The 13268-nt window shown below is 48.5% G+C and overlaps 19 non-coding genes and 2 pseudogenes across 19 annotated transcripts; all 21 read right to left on the bottom strand.

Moving 5' to 3' along the window:
- Positions 1-297: 297 nt before the first annotated feature.
- On the bottom strand, positions 298-371 carry TRNAN-AUU (transfer RNA asparagine (anticodon AUU)). The gene has a single exon. It is a non-coding gene; the product is annotated as a tRNA-Asn (tRNA).
- A 1561-nt stretch (positions 372-1932) lies between these two features.
- On the bottom strand, positions 1933-2074 carry LOC135021977 (U1 spliceosomal RNA; annotated as a pseudogene).
- A 152-nt stretch (positions 2075-2226) lies between these two features.
- Positions 2227-2390, bottom strand: LOC135021999 (U1 spliceosomal RNA). The gene has a single exon (XR_010219184.1). It is a non-coding gene; the product is annotated as a U1 spliceosomal RNA (small nuclear RNA).
- Positions 2391-3063: 673 nt separating this feature from the next.
- LOC135021981 (U1 spliceosomal RNA) lies at positions 3064-3226 on the bottom strand. Its single transcript, XR_010219168.1, has one exon. It is a non-coding gene; the product is annotated as a U1 spliceosomal RNA (small nuclear RNA).
- A 152-nt stretch (positions 3227-3378) lies between these two features.
- Positions 3379-3542, bottom strand: LOC135022012 (U1 spliceosomal RNA). The gene has a single exon (XR_010219197.1). It is a non-coding gene; the product is annotated as a U1 spliceosomal RNA (small nuclear RNA).
- Positions 3543-4213: 671 nt separating this feature from the next.
- LOC135021984 (U1 spliceosomal RNA) lies at positions 4214-4376 on the bottom strand. Its single transcript, XR_010219171.1, has one exon. It is a non-coding gene; the product is annotated as a U1 spliceosomal RNA (small nuclear RNA).
- Positions 4377-4528: 152 nt separating this feature from the next.
- Positions 4529-4692, bottom strand: LOC135021965 (U1 spliceosomal RNA). The gene has a single exon (XR_010219153.1). It is a non-coding gene; the product is annotated as a U1 spliceosomal RNA (small nuclear RNA).
- A 671-nt stretch (positions 4693-5363) lies between these two features.
- On the bottom strand, positions 5364-5526 carry LOC135021972 (U1 spliceosomal RNA). The gene has a single exon (XR_010219160.1). It is a non-coding gene; the product is annotated as a U1 spliceosomal RNA (small nuclear RNA).
- Positions 5527-5678: 152 nt separating this feature from the next.
- Positions 5679-5842, bottom strand: LOC135022006 (U1 spliceosomal RNA). The gene has a single exon (XR_010219191.1). It is a non-coding gene; the product is annotated as a U1 spliceosomal RNA (small nuclear RNA).
- Positions 5843-6513: 671 nt separating this feature from the next.
- LOC135021988 (U1 spliceosomal RNA) lies at positions 6514-6676 on the bottom strand. Its single transcript, XR_010219175.1, has one exon. It is a non-coding gene; the product is annotated as a U1 spliceosomal RNA (small nuclear RNA).
- Positions 6677-6828: 152 nt separating this feature from the next.
- On the bottom strand, positions 6829-6992 carry LOC135022009 (U1 spliceosomal RNA). Its single transcript, XR_010219194.1, has one exon. It is a non-coding gene; the product is annotated as a U1 spliceosomal RNA (small nuclear RNA).
- A 671-nt stretch (positions 6993-7663) lies between these two features.
- Positions 7664-7826, bottom strand: LOC135021996 (U1 spliceosomal RNA). The gene has a single exon (XR_010219181.1). It is a non-coding gene; the product is annotated as a U1 spliceosomal RNA (small nuclear RNA).
- Positions 7827-7978: 152 nt separating this feature from the next.
- LOC135021998 (U1 spliceosomal RNA) lies at positions 7979-8142 on the bottom strand. The gene has a single exon (XR_010219183.1). It is a non-coding gene; the product is annotated as a U1 spliceosomal RNA (small nuclear RNA).
- A 673-nt stretch (positions 8143-8815) lies between these two features.
- On the bottom strand, positions 8816-8978 carry LOC135021980 (U1 spliceosomal RNA). The gene has a single exon (XR_010219167.1). It is a non-coding gene; the product is annotated as a U1 spliceosomal RNA (small nuclear RNA).
- Positions 8979-9130: 152 nt separating this feature from the next.
- Positions 9131-9294, bottom strand: LOC135022005 (U1 spliceosomal RNA). Its single transcript, XR_010219190.1, has one exon. It is a non-coding gene; the product is annotated as a U1 spliceosomal RNA (small nuclear RNA).
- A 692-nt stretch (positions 9295-9986) lies between these two features.
- LOC135021991 (U1 spliceosomal RNA) lies at positions 9987-10128 on the bottom strand (annotated as a pseudogene).
- Positions 10129-10280: 152 nt separating this feature from the next.
- Positions 10281-10444, bottom strand: LOC135021968 (U1 spliceosomal RNA). Its single transcript, XR_010219156.1, has one exon. It is a non-coding gene; the product is annotated as a U1 spliceosomal RNA (small nuclear RNA).
- Positions 10445-11115: 671 nt separating this feature from the next.
- On the bottom strand, positions 11116-11278 carry LOC135021974 (U1 spliceosomal RNA). The gene has a single exon (XR_010219162.1). It is a non-coding gene; the product is annotated as a U1 spliceosomal RNA (small nuclear RNA).
- Positions 11279-11430: 152 nt separating this feature from the next.
- Positions 11431-11594, bottom strand: LOC135021969 (U1 spliceosomal RNA). The gene has a single exon (XR_010219157.1). It is a non-coding gene; the product is annotated as a U1 spliceosomal RNA (small nuclear RNA).
- Positions 11595-12265: 671 nt separating this feature from the next.
- LOC135021976 (U1 spliceosomal RNA) lies at positions 12266-12428 on the bottom strand. The gene has a single exon (XR_010219164.1). It is a non-coding gene; the product is annotated as a U1 spliceosomal RNA (small nuclear RNA).
- Positions 12429-12580: 152 nt separating this feature from the next.
- Positions 12581-12744, bottom strand: LOC135022011 (U1 spliceosomal RNA). The gene has a single exon (XR_010219196.1). It is a non-coding gene; the product is annotated as a U1 spliceosomal RNA (small nuclear RNA).
- Positions 12745-13268: the final 524 nt, after the last annotated feature.

Raw genomic sequence — 13268 nt, 5'->3', positions numbered from 1 at the left:
GTGTTAATCAGAGACTTGGCTTTGTGGACACTTTTCAGAGAACAAATTTGTTAGCATAAAAATAAAGCCAGAAAATGAAGAGCTGTTTAATCACTCAATTGGATTTTTCTGCCAGCATATTTTTTTTCTCTGCAACCTACCGCTAAATTGTGCTTCCTAGCTGTTTTTATAAAATCACTGAATCAAATCTAACTCTGATTACATCAGGGAAGGCCAGGTACCCACACCATAACCGGGGGTTTGAAATTTTGACTTGTCTACTTAAATATCACCAAAATCTGATCACAAGGTCAATTACATCCCTGGGTGGGATTGAACCACCAACCTTTTGGTTAATAGCCAAACACACTAACCGATTGCGCCACAGAGACACTTTGCAAAAAGTTCATACTGACAAAGGCTAATAAGCATTCATCTAGAACGTTTCCTAGAAAAACTTTAAAAAGTCAATAATCTGGAGAGTTTTTGTAAGATGTTTCTTCCATCAACCAACGAAGAAACACATTGGTACTTTCCCATGATGAGTGAGTGCTTCAGGATCTCTTGCACTTACATGTGCAGCAGAGTACTGCAATGGAAGCATGCTGGGCCGATAACCCAGAGGTAGGCAGATTGAAACTACCCTCTGCTATATGCATTTTTTTTTAATTAAAGTAATCCAAAATTGGGATTGATATTTTAGCTCTTTTATTTTTACTTAAAGTACAATAACTTTTACCATTTTAATTTGTTTAATAGTATATTGACAGTATTGTTTTCTTTCAAAAATCCACTTAATTTTCTTTACCCTATTATTAAAATGGTAATTGACAAAAACAAACTACATTGTCACCAGAAGAGCAATACAAAATGTACAAGTGATATATTAAAATCATCTTTCCAGCTTGAATTTCAATGATGCATTGGGGCAACGATTTTGTGAGAAACATCTTCACCCTTAAATAAAGATTTTCTTAATTCCTTACCTGTATGCTAATTAGATATCACCTTGTTTTCACATTAAACAGACTTCCACATGAGAAAGCAGCAAGGATGCAGTGGCGTTAATGTTTCCTGGTGTCAACCTGTATTATTTCAGTAGATATTGAAATGACGATGCATCTTGCTGCCTTTCCAATGAAGCAAGTTTAATTTAGTAATAGGTGAAAAACCATCCCTACAAAGGTGTTAATCAGATACTTGGCTTTGTGGACACTTTTCAGAGAACAAATTTGTTAGCATAAAAATAAAGCCAGAAAATGAAGAGCTGTTTAATCACTCAATTGGATTTTTTTGCCAGCATATTTCTTTTTCTCTGCAACCCACTGCTAAATTGTGCTTCCTAGCTGTTTTTTTTTTATAAAATCACTTAATCAAATCTAACTCTGATTACATCAGAGAAGGCCAGGTACCCTACACCACAAGAGGGGGTTTGAAATTTTGACTTGTCTACTTAAAGATCACCAAAATCTGATAACAAGGTAAATTACGTCCCTGGGTGGGATTGAACCACCAACCTTTTGGATAATAACCGAACACGCTAACTGATTGCGCCACAGTGACACTTTGCAAACTTACATTCTGACAAACGCTAATAAGCATTCATCTAGAACGTTTCCTAGAAAAGCTTTAAAAAGTCAATAATCTGGAGAGTTTTTGTAAGATGTTTCTTCCATCAATCAACGAAGAACATTCAAGCTGATTTCTTGCAGCAGCTGGGCACTGTAACAGCTCCAGAGCTGCTCTGTAAGGCAACTAAAAGGGTGTGGGCCCTGCAGCACTACCTGTAGTTCGCATTGTGCGTTGGAAGGCACAAAGTAAGCAGACGGGAGAAGTCAGGATAGTGCGCAAGGGCATAGAAAGGAGCGGCTCAAGAAAAGAGAAGTGGAAACAGACAGCAAACTAGGCTGGAGAGAGACCTGAGACAAAGAGATCTGAATTATATGAGAGCCGACCAGGGGAAACACAAATTATGCAGTCGAGTTTCCCACATTTGGGGAAATCGCAGGAGCAGCACACCCAGAGTGCAATGGGTGAGCCTTGCCCTGGGAGAAGCACCTTCCTGATCATAGTATCTCACCTGGCAGGTAAATAGGAGTTGGGCTAGAGCTGGGGAGGGTCGCTGCTCGTGCACCCCCCTGTCAAGTGAAGGAGATCCAACTGAGGCAGCACAAGGGAACTCTCGAAAGAAGAACAAGGCTAGAGGAAGATCTGAGACAAAGAAATCTGACTTTTACCAGAGCTGACCAGAGGAAAGCACAAACACAGTCCCCCACTACCACAAATAATGCAGTTGAGTTTCCCACATTTGGGGAAATCACAGGGGTCAGCATACCCAGAATGCAATGAATGAACCTCACCCTGGGAGAACAATCTTCATGACCATGGTATCTCCTATGCAAAATAAGTATGATTTGGGATAGGGCTGGGGAGGGCCGCTGCTCAGGCACATCTCTGTCAAGTAAAGGAGATTCAACTGAGGCAGCACAAGGGAACTCTCATCTGGGGACAACAACTGCAGGGAGAACACATATTTTCAGATGAACATGGGAGGGCAGAAGGCTGCCTAATACTGAAGCACCCCCAAACAACAAACCAAATGCAACAACTAGTGCAAGCATTCCTGGGGGAAGGCCTGCAGCAGATTGATTTGCATATGGTAATGCCATCCAAGCAGTGGGTCAAAGTTGGCTTCAACCCTCGTCTGCATATCAAAAAAGAGAAAAGGGGCGTGCAGGGCATGGCGGCCTTTTGCGGCGCTTGGATGACCTCTAGTTCGCATTAAACACCTCCACCCTCCTTCGGTGTGGGGCTCATGTTGGCTATGCCCCAGCCCCTGAAGCATTCAAGCTGATTTCTTGCAGCAGCTGGGCACTGTAACAGCTCCAGAGCTGCTCTGTAAGGCAAGTAAAAGGGTGTGGGCCCTGCAGCACTACCTGTAGTTTGCATTGTGCATTGGAAGGCACAAAGTAAGCAGACGGGAGAAGTCAGGATAGTGCGCAAGGGCATAGAAGGGAGCGGCTCAAGAAAAGAGAAGTGGAAACAGACAGCAAACTATACTGGAGAGAGACCTGAGACAAAGAGATCTGAATTATACGAGAGCCGACCAGGGGAAACACAAATTATGCAGTCAAGTGTCCCACATTTGGGGAAATTGCAGGAGCAGCACACCCAGAGTGCAATGGGTGAGCCTTGCCCTGGGAGTAGCACCTTCATGATCATAGTATCTCACCTGGCAGGTAAGTAGGAGTTGGACTAGAGCTGGGGAGGGTCGCTGCTCGGGCACCCCCCTGTCAAGTGAAGGAGATCCAACTGAGGCAGCACAAGGGAACTCTTGAAAGAGGAACAAGGCTAGAGGAAGATCTGAGACAAAGAAATCTGACTTTTACCAGAGCTGACCAGAGGAAAGCACAAACACAGTCCCCCACTACCACAAATAATGCAGTCGAGTTTCCCACATTTGGGGAAATCACAGGGGTCAGCATACCCAGAATGCAATGAATGAACCTCACCCTGGGAGAACAATCTTTATGACCATGGTATCTCCTATGCAAAATAAGTATGATTTGGGATAGGGCTGGTGAGGGCCGCTGCTCGGGCACATCTCTGTCAAGTAAAGGAGATTCAACTGAGGCAGCACAAGGGAACTCTCATCTGGGGACAACAACTGCAGGGAGAACACATATTTTCAGATGAACATGGGAGGGCAGAAGGCTGCCTAATACTGAAGCACCCCCAAACAACAAACCAAATGCAACAACTAGTACAAGCATTCCTGGGGGAAGGCCTGCAGCAGATGGATTTGCATATGGTGATGTCATCCAAGCAGTGGGTCAAAGTTGGCTTCAACCCTCGTCTGCATATGAAAAGAGAAAAGGGGCGTGCAGGGCATGGCGGCCTTTTGCGGCGCTTGGATGACCCCTAGTTCGCATTAAACACCTCCACCCTACTTCGGTGTGGGGCTCATGTTGGCTATGCCCCAGCCCATGAAGCATTCAAGCTGATTACTTGCAGCAGCTGGGCACTGTAATAGCTCCAGAGCTGCTCTGTAAGGCAAGTAAAAGGGTGTGGGCCCTGCAGCACTACCTGTAGTTCGCATTGTGCATTGGAAGGCACAAAGTAAGCAGATGGGAGAAGTCAAGATAATGCGCAAGGGCATAGAAGGGAGCGGCTCAAGAAAAGAGAAGTTGAAACAGACAGCAAACTAGGCTGGAGAGAGACCTGAGACAAACAGATCTGAATTATACGAGAGCTGACCAGGGGAAACACAAATTATGCAGTCAAGTTTCCCACATTTGGGGAAATCGCAGGAGCAGCACACCCAGAGTGCAATGGGTGAGCCTTGCCCTGGGAGAAGCACCTTCATGATCATAGTATCTCACTTGGCAGGTAAGTAGGAGTTGGGCTTGAGCTGGGGAGGGTTGATGCTAGGGCACCCCCCTGTCAAGTGAAGGAGATCCAACTGAGGCAGCACAAGGGAACTCTCGAAAGAAGAACAAGGCTAGAGGAAGATCTGAGACAAATAAATCTGACTTTTACCAGAGCTGACCAGAGGAAAGCACAAACACAGTCCCCCACTACCACAAATAATGCAGTCGAGTTTCCCACATTTGGGGAAATCATAGGAGTCAGCATACCCAGAATGCAATGAATGAACCTCACCCTGGGAGAACAATCTTCATGACCATGGTATCTCCTATGCAAAATAAGTATGATTTGGGATAGAGCTGGGGAGGGCCGCTGCTCAGGCACATCTCTGTCAAGTAAAGGAGATTCAACTGAGGCAGCACAAGGGAACTCTCATCTGGGGACAACAACTGCTGGGAGAACACATATTTTCAGATGAACATGGGAGGGCAGAAGGCTGCCTAATACTGAAGCACCCCCAAACAACAAACCAAATGCAACAACTAGTACAAGCATTCCTGGGGGAAGGCCTACAGCAGATGGATTTGCATATGGTGATGTCATCCAAGCAGTGGGTCAAAGTTGGCTTCAACCCTCGTCTGCATATGAAAAGAAAAAAGGGATGTGCAGGGCATGGCGTCCTTTTGTGGTGCTTGGATGACCCCTAATTCACATTAAACATCTCCACCCTCCTTCGGTGTGGGGCTCATGTTGGCTATGCCCCAGCCCCTGAAGCATTCAAGATGATTTCTTGCAGCAGCTGGGCACTGTAACAGCTCCAGAGCTGTTCTGTAAAGCATGTAAAAGGGTGTGGGCCCTGCAGCACTACCTGTAGTATGCATTGTGCGTTGGAAGGCACAAAGTAAGCAGACGGGAGAGGTCAGGATAGTGCGCAAGGGCATAGAAGGGAGCGGCTCAAGAAAAGAGAAGTGGAAACAGACAGCAAACTAGGCTGGAGAAAGACCTGAGACAAAGAGATCTGAATTATACGAGAGCCGACCAGAGGAAACACAAATTATGCAGTCAAGTTTCCCACATTTGGGGAAATCGCAGGAGCGGCACACCCAGAGTGCAATGGGTGAGCCTTGCCCTGGGAGAAGCACCTTCCTGATCATAGTATCTCACCTGGCAGGTAAGTAGGAGTTGGGCTAGAGCTGGGGAGGGTCGCTGCTCGGGCACCCCCCTGTCAAGTGAAGGAGATCCAACTGAGGCAGCACAAGGGAACTCTCGAAACAAGAACAAGGCTAGAGGAAGATCTGAGACAAAGAAATCTGACTTTTACCAGAGCTGAGCAGAGGAAAGCACAAACACAGTCCCCCACTACCACAAATAATGCAGTCGAGTTTCCCACATTTGGGCAAATCACAGGGGTCAGCATACCCAGAATGCAATGAATGAACCTCACCCTGGGAGAACAATCTTCATGACCATGGTATCTCCTATGCAAAATAAGTATGATTTGGGATAGGGCTGGGGAGGGCCGCTGCTCAGGCACATCTCTGTCAAGTAAAGGAGATTCAACTGAGGCAGCACAAGGGAACTCTCATCTGGGGACAACAACTGCAGGGAGAACACATATTTTCAGATGAACATGGGAGGGCAGAAGGCTGCCTAATACTGAAGCACCCCCAAACAACAAACCAAATGCAACAACTAGTGCAAGCATTCCTGGGGGAAGGCCTGCAGCAGATTGATTTGCATATGGTAATGCCATCCAAGCAGTGGGTCAAAGTTGGCTTCAACCCTCGTCTGCATATGAAAAGAGAAAAGGGGCGTGCAGGGCATGGCGGCCTTTTGCGGCGCTTGGGTGACCCTTAGTTCGCATTAAACACCCCCACCCTCCTTCGGTGTGGGGCTCATGTTGGCAATGCCCCAGCCCCTGAAGCATTCAAGCTGATTTCTTGCAGCAGCTGGGCACTGTAACAGCTCCAGAGCTGCTCTGTGAGGCAAGTAAAAGGGTGTGGGCCCTGCAGCACTACCTGTAGTTTGCATTGTGTGTTGGAAGGCACAAAGTAAGCAGACGGGAGAAGTCAGGATAGTGCGCAAGGGCATAGAAGGGAGCGGCTCAAGAAAAGAGAAGTGGAAACAGACAGCAAACTAGGCTGGAGAGAGACCTGAGACAAAGAGATCTGAATTATACGAGAGCCGACCAGGGGAAACACAAATTATGCAGTCAAGTTTCCCACATTTGGGGAAATCACAGGGGCAGCACACCCAGAGTGCAATGGGTGAGCCTTGCCCTGGGAGAAGCACCTACATGATCATAGTATCTCACCTGGCAGGTAAGTAGGAGTTGGGCTAGAGCTGCGAAGGGTCGCTGCTCGGGTACCCCCCTGTCAAGTGAAGGAGATCCAACTGAGGCAGCACAAGGGAACTCTCGAAAGAGGAACAAGGCTAGAGGAAGATCTGAGACAAAGAAATCTGATTTTTACCAGAGTTGACCAGAAGAAAGCACAAACACAGTCCCCCACTACCACAAATAATGCAGTTGAGTTTCCCACATTTGGGGAAATCACAGGGGTCAGCATACCCAGAATGCAATGAATGAACCTCACCCTGGGAGAACAATCTTCATGACCATGGTATCTCCTATGCAAAATAAGTATGATTTGGGATAGGGCTGGGGAGGGCCGCTGCTCAGGCACATCTCTGTCAAGTAAAGGAGATTCAACTGAGGCAGCACAAGGGAACTCTCATCTGGGGACAACAACTGCAGGGAGAACACATATTTTCAGATGAACATGGGAGGGCAGAAGGCTGCCTAATACTGAAGCACCCCCAAACAACAAACCAAATGCAACAACTAGTGCAAGCATTCCTGGGGGAAGGCCTGCAGCAGATGGTTTTGCATATGGTGATGTCATCCAAGCAGTGGGTCAAAGTTGGCTTCAACCCTCGTCTGCATATGAAAAGAAAAAAGGGATGTGCAGGGCATGGCGTCCTTTTGTGGCGCTTGGATGACCCCTAATTCGCATTAAACATCTCCACCCTCCTTCGGTGTGGGGCTCATGTTGGCTATGCCCCAGCCACTGAAGCATTCAAGATGATTTCTTGCAGCAGCTGGGCACTGTAACAGCTCCAGAGCTGCTCTGTAAAGCATGTAAAAGGGTGTGGGCCCTGCAGCACTACCTGTAGTATGCATTGTGCGTTGGAAGGCACAGAGTAAGCAGACGGGAGAGGTCAGGATAGTGCGCAAGGGCATAGAAGGGAGCGGCTCAAGAAAAGAGAAGTGGAAACAGACAGCAAACTAGGCTGGAGAAAGACCTGAGACAAAGAGATCTGAATTATATGAGAGCCGACCAGAGGAAACACAAATTATGCCGTCAAGTGTCCCACATTTGGGGAAATCGCAGGAGCAGCACACCCAGAGTGCAATGGGTGAGCCTTGCCCTGGGAGAAGCACCTTCCTGATCATAGTATCTCACCTGGCAGGTAAATAGGAGTTGGGCTAGAGCTGGGGAGGGTCGCTGCTCGTGCACCCCCCTGTCAAGTGAAGGAGATCCAACTGAGGCAGCACAAGGGAACTCTCGAAAGAAGAACAAGGCTAGAGGAAGATCTGAGACAAAGAAATCTGACTTTTACCAGAGCTGACCAGAGGAAAGCACAAACACAGTCCCCCACTACCACAAATAATGCAGTTGAGTTTCCCACATTTGGGGAAATCACAGGGGTCAGCATACCCAGAATGCAATGAATGAACCTCACCCTGGGAGAACAATCTTCATGACCATGGTATCTCCTATGCAAAATAAGTATGATTTGGGATAGGGCTGGGGAGGGCCGCTGCTCAGGCACATCTCTGTCAAGTAAAGGAGATTCAACTGAGGCAGCACAAGGGAACTCTCATCTGGGGACAACAACTGCAGGGAGAACACATATTTTCAGATGAACATGGGAGGGCAGAAGGCTGCCTAATACTGAAGCACCCCCAAACAACAAACCAAATGCAACAACTAGTGCAAGCATTCCTGGGGGAAGGCCTGCAGCAGATTGATTTGCATATGGTAATGCCATCCAAGCAGTGGGTCAAAGTTGGCTTCAACCCTCGTCTGCATATCAAAAAAGAGAAAAGGGGCGTGCAGGGCATGGCGGCCTTTTGCGGCGCTTGGATGACCTCTAGTTCGCATTAAACACCTCCACCCTCCTTCGGTGTGGGGCTCATGTTGGCTATGCCCCAGCCCCTGAAGCATTCAAGCTGATTTCTTGCAGCAGCTGGGCACTGTAACAGCCCCAGAGCTGCTCTGTAAGGCAAGTAAAAGGGTGTGGGCCCTGCAGCACTACCTGTAGTTTGCATTGTGCATTGGAAGGCACAAAGTAAGCAGACGGGAGAAGTCAGGATAGTGCGCAAGGGCATAGAAGGGAGCGGCTCAAGAAAAGAGAAGTGGAAACAGACAGCAAACTATACTGGAGAGAGACCTGAGACAAAGAGATCTGAATTATACGAGAGCCGACCAGGGGAAACACAAATTATGCAGTCAAGTGTCCCACATTTGGGGAAATTGCAGGAGCAGCACACCCAGAGTGCAATGGGTGAGCCTTGCCCTGGGAGTAGCACCTTCATGATCATAGTATCTCACCTGGCAGGTAAGTAGGAGTTGGGCTAGAGCTGGGGAGGGTCGCTGCTCGGGCACCCCCCTGTCAAGTGAAGGAGATCCAACTGAGGCAGCACAAGGGAACTCTTGAAAGAGGAACAAGGCTAGAGGAAGATCTGAGACAAAGAAATCTGACTTTTACCAGAGCTGACCAGAGGAAAGCACAAACACAGTCCCCCACTACCACAAATAATGCAGTCGAGTTTCCCACATTTGGGGAAATCACAGGGGTCAGCATACCCAGAATGCAATGAATGAACCTCACCCTGGGAGAACAATCTTCATGACCATGGTATCTCCTATGCAAAATAAGTATGATTTGGGATAGGGCTGGTGAGGGCCGCTGCTCAGGCACATCTCTGTCAAGTAAAGGAGATTCAACTGAGGCAGCACAAGGGAACTCTCATCTGGGGACAACAACTGCAGGGAGAACACATATTTTCAGATGAACATGGGAGGGCAGAAGGCTGCCTAATACTGAAGCACCCCCAAACAACAAACCAAATGCAACAACTAGTACAAGCATTCCTGGGGGAAGGCCTGCAGCAGATGGATTTGCATATGGTGATGTCATCCAAGCAGTGGGTCAAAGTTGGCTTCAACCCTCATCTGCATATGAAAAGAGAAAAGGGGCGTGCAGGGCATGGCGGCCTTTTGCGGCGCTTGGATGACCCCTAGTTCGCATTAAACACCTCCACCCTCATTCGGTGTGGGGCTCATGTTGGCTATGCCCCAGCCCCTGAAGCATTCAAGCTGATTTCTTGCAGCAGCTGGGCACTGTAACAGCTCCAGAGTTGCTCTGTAAGTCAAGTAAAAGGGTGTGGGCCCTGCAGCACTACCTGTAGTTCGCATTGTGCGTTGGAAGGCACAAAGTAAGCAGACGGGAGAAGTCAGGATAGTGCGCAAGGGCATAGAAGGGAGCGGCTCAAGAAAAGAGAAGTGGAAACAGACAGCAAACTAGGCTGGAGAGAGACCTGAGACAAAGAGATCTGAATTATATGAGAGCCGACCAGGGGAAACACAAATTATGCAGTCAAGTTTCCCACATTTGGGGAAATCAAAGGGGCAGCACACCCAGAGTGCAATGGGTGAGCCTTGCCCTGGGAGAAGCACCTACATGATCATAGTATCTCACCTGGCAGGTAAGTAGGAGTTGGGCTAGAGCTGGGGAGGGTCGCTGCTCGGGCACCCCCCTGTCAAGTGAAGGAGATCCAACTGAGGCAGCACAAGGGAACTCTCGAAAGAAGAACAAGGCTAGAGGAAGATCTGAGACAAAGAAATCTGACTTTTACCAGAGCTGACCAGAGGAAAGCACAAACACAGTCCCCCACTACCACAAATAATGCAGTCGAGTTTCCCACATTTGGGGAAATCACAGGGGTCATCATACCCAGAATGCAATGAATGAACCTCACCCTGGGAGAACAATCTTCATGACCATGATATCTCCTATGCAAAATAAGTATGATTTGGGATAGGGCTGGGGAGGGCCGCTGCTCAGGCACATCTCTGTCAAGTAAAGGCGATTCAACTGAGGCAGCACAAGGGAACTCTCATCTGGGGACAACAACTGCAGGGAGAACACATATTTTCAGATGAACATGGGAGGGCAGAAGGCTGCCTAATACTGAAGCACCCCCAAACAACAAACCAAATGCAACAACTAGTGCAAGCATTCCTGGGGGAAGGCCTGCAGCAGATGGATTTGCATATGGTGATGTCATCCAAGCAGTGGGTCAAAGTTGGCTTCAACCCTCGTCTGCATATGAAAAGAAAAAAGGGATGTGCAGGGCATGGCGGCCTTTTGCGGCGCTTGCATGACCCCTAATTCGCATTAAACACCTCCACCCTCCTTCGGTGTGGGGCTCATGTTGGCTATGCCCCAGCACCTGAAGCATTCAAGCTGATTTCTTGCAGCAGCTGGGCACTGTAACAGCTCCAGAGCTGCTCTGTAAGGCAACTAAAAGGGTGTGGGCCCTGCAGCACTACCTGTAGTTCGCATTGTGCGTTGGAAGGCACAAAGTAAGCAGACGGGAGAAGTCAGGATAGTGCGCAAGGGCATAGAAGGGAGCGGTTCAAGAAAAGAGAAGTGGAAACAGACAGCAAACTAGGCTGGAGAGAGACCTGAGACAAAGAGATCTGAATTATACGAGAGCCGACCAGAGGAAACACAAATTATGCAGTCAAGTGTCCCACATTTGGGGAAATCGCAGGAGCAGCACACCCAGAGTGCAATGGGTGAGCCTTGCCCTGGGAGAAGCACCTTCCTGATCATAGTATCTCACCTGGCAGGTAAGTAGGAGTTGGGCTAGAGCTGGGGAGGGTCGCTGCTCGGGCACCCCCCTGTCAAGTGAAGGAGATCCAACTGAGGCAGCACAAGGGAACTCTCGAAAGAAGAACAAGGCTAGAGGAAGATCTGAGACAAAGAAATCTGACTTTTACCAGAGCTGACCAGAGGAAAGCACAAACACAGTCCCCCTCTACCACAAATAATGCAGTCGAGTTTTCCACATTTGGGGAAATCACAGGGGTCATCATACCCAGAATGCAATGAATGAACCTCACCCTGGGAGAACAATCTTCATGACCATGATATCTCCTATGCAAAATAAGTATGATTTCGGATAGGGCTGGGGAGGGCCGCTGCTCAGGCACATCTCTGTCAAGTAAAGGCGATTCAACTGAGGCAGCACAAGGGAACTCTCATCTGGGGACAACAACTGCAGGGAGAACACATATTTTCAGATGAACATGGGAGGGCAGAAGGCTGCCTAATACTGAAGCACCCCCAAACAACAAACCAAATGCAACAACTAGTACAAGCATTCCTGGGGGAAGGCCTGCAGCAGATGGATTTGCATATGGTGATGTCATCCAAGCAGTGGGTCAAAGTTGGCTTCAACCCTCGTCTGCATATGAAAAGAAAAAAGGGATGTGCAGGGCATGGCGTCCTTTTGTGGCGCTTGGATGACCCTTAATTCGCATTAAACATCTCCACCCTCCTTCGGTGTGGGGCTCATGTTGGCTATGCCCCAGCCCGTGAAGCATTCAAGATGATTTCTTGCAGCAGCTGGGCACTGTAACAGCTCCAGAGCTGTTCTGTAAAGCATGTAAAAGGGTGTGGGCCCTGCAGCACTACCTGTAGTATGCATTGTGCGTTGGAAGGCACAAAGTAAGCAGACGGGAGAGGTCAGGATAGTGCGCAAGGGCATAGAAGGGAGCGGCTCAAGAAAAGAGAAGTGGAAACAGACAGCAAACTAGGCTGGAGAAAGACCTGAGACAAAGAGATCTGAATTATATGAGAGCCGACCAGAGGAAACACAAATTATGCAGTCAAGTGTCCCACATTTGGGGAAATCGCAGGAGCAGCACACCCAGAGTGCAATGGGTGAGCCTTGCCTTGGGAGAAGCACCTTCCTGATCATAGTATCTCACCTGGCAGGTAAGTAGGAGTTGGGCTAGAGCTGGGGAGGGTCGCTGCTCGTGCACCCCCCTGTCAAGTGAAGGAGATCCAACTGAGGCAGCACAAGGGAACTCTCGAAAGAAGAACAAGGCTAGAGGAAGATCTGAGACAAAGAAATCTGACTTTTACCAGAGCTGACCAGAGGAAAGCACAAACACAGTCCCCCACTACCACAAATAATGCAGTCGAGTTTCCCACATTTGGGGAAATCACAGGGGTCAGCATACCCAGAATGCAATGAATGAACCTCACCCTGGGAAAACAATCTTCATGACCATGGTATCTCCTATGCAAAATAAGTATGATTTGAGATAGGGCTGGGGAGGGCCGCTGCTCAGGCACATCTCTGTCAAGTAAAGGAGATTCAACTGAGGCAGCACAAGGGAACTCTCATCTGGGGACAACAACTGCAGGGAGAACACATATTTTCAGATGAACATGGGAGGGCAGAAGGCTGCCTAATACTGAAGCACCCCCAAACAACAAACCAAATGCAACAACTAGTGCAAGCATTCCTGGGGGAAGGCCTGCAGCAGATTGATTTGCATATGGTAATGCCATCCAAGCAGTGGGTCAAAGTTGGCTTCAACTCTCGTCTGCATATGAAAAGAGAAAAGGGGCGTGCAGGGCATGGCGGCCTTTTGCGGCGCTTGGATGACCCCTAGTTCGCATTAAACACCTCCACCCTCCTTCGGTGTGGGGCTCATGTTGGCTATGCCCCAGCCCCTGAAGCATTCAAGCTGATTTCTTGCAGCAGCTGGGCACTGTAACAGCCCCAGAGCTGCTCTGTAAGGCAAGTAAAAGGGTGTGGGCCCTGCAGTACTACC

This window comes from Pseudophryne corroboree, unplaced genomic scaffold, assembly GCF_028390025.1.
Source record: "Pseudophryne corroboree isolate aPseCor3 unplaced genomic scaffold, aPseCor3.hap2 scaffold_377, whole genome shotgun sequence".
Lineage (NCBI taxonomy): Eukaryota > Metazoa > Chordata > Amphibia > Anura > Myobatrachidae > Pseudophryne > Pseudophryne corroboree.
This window is presented reverse-complemented; position numbering and strand designations above follow the sequence as displayed.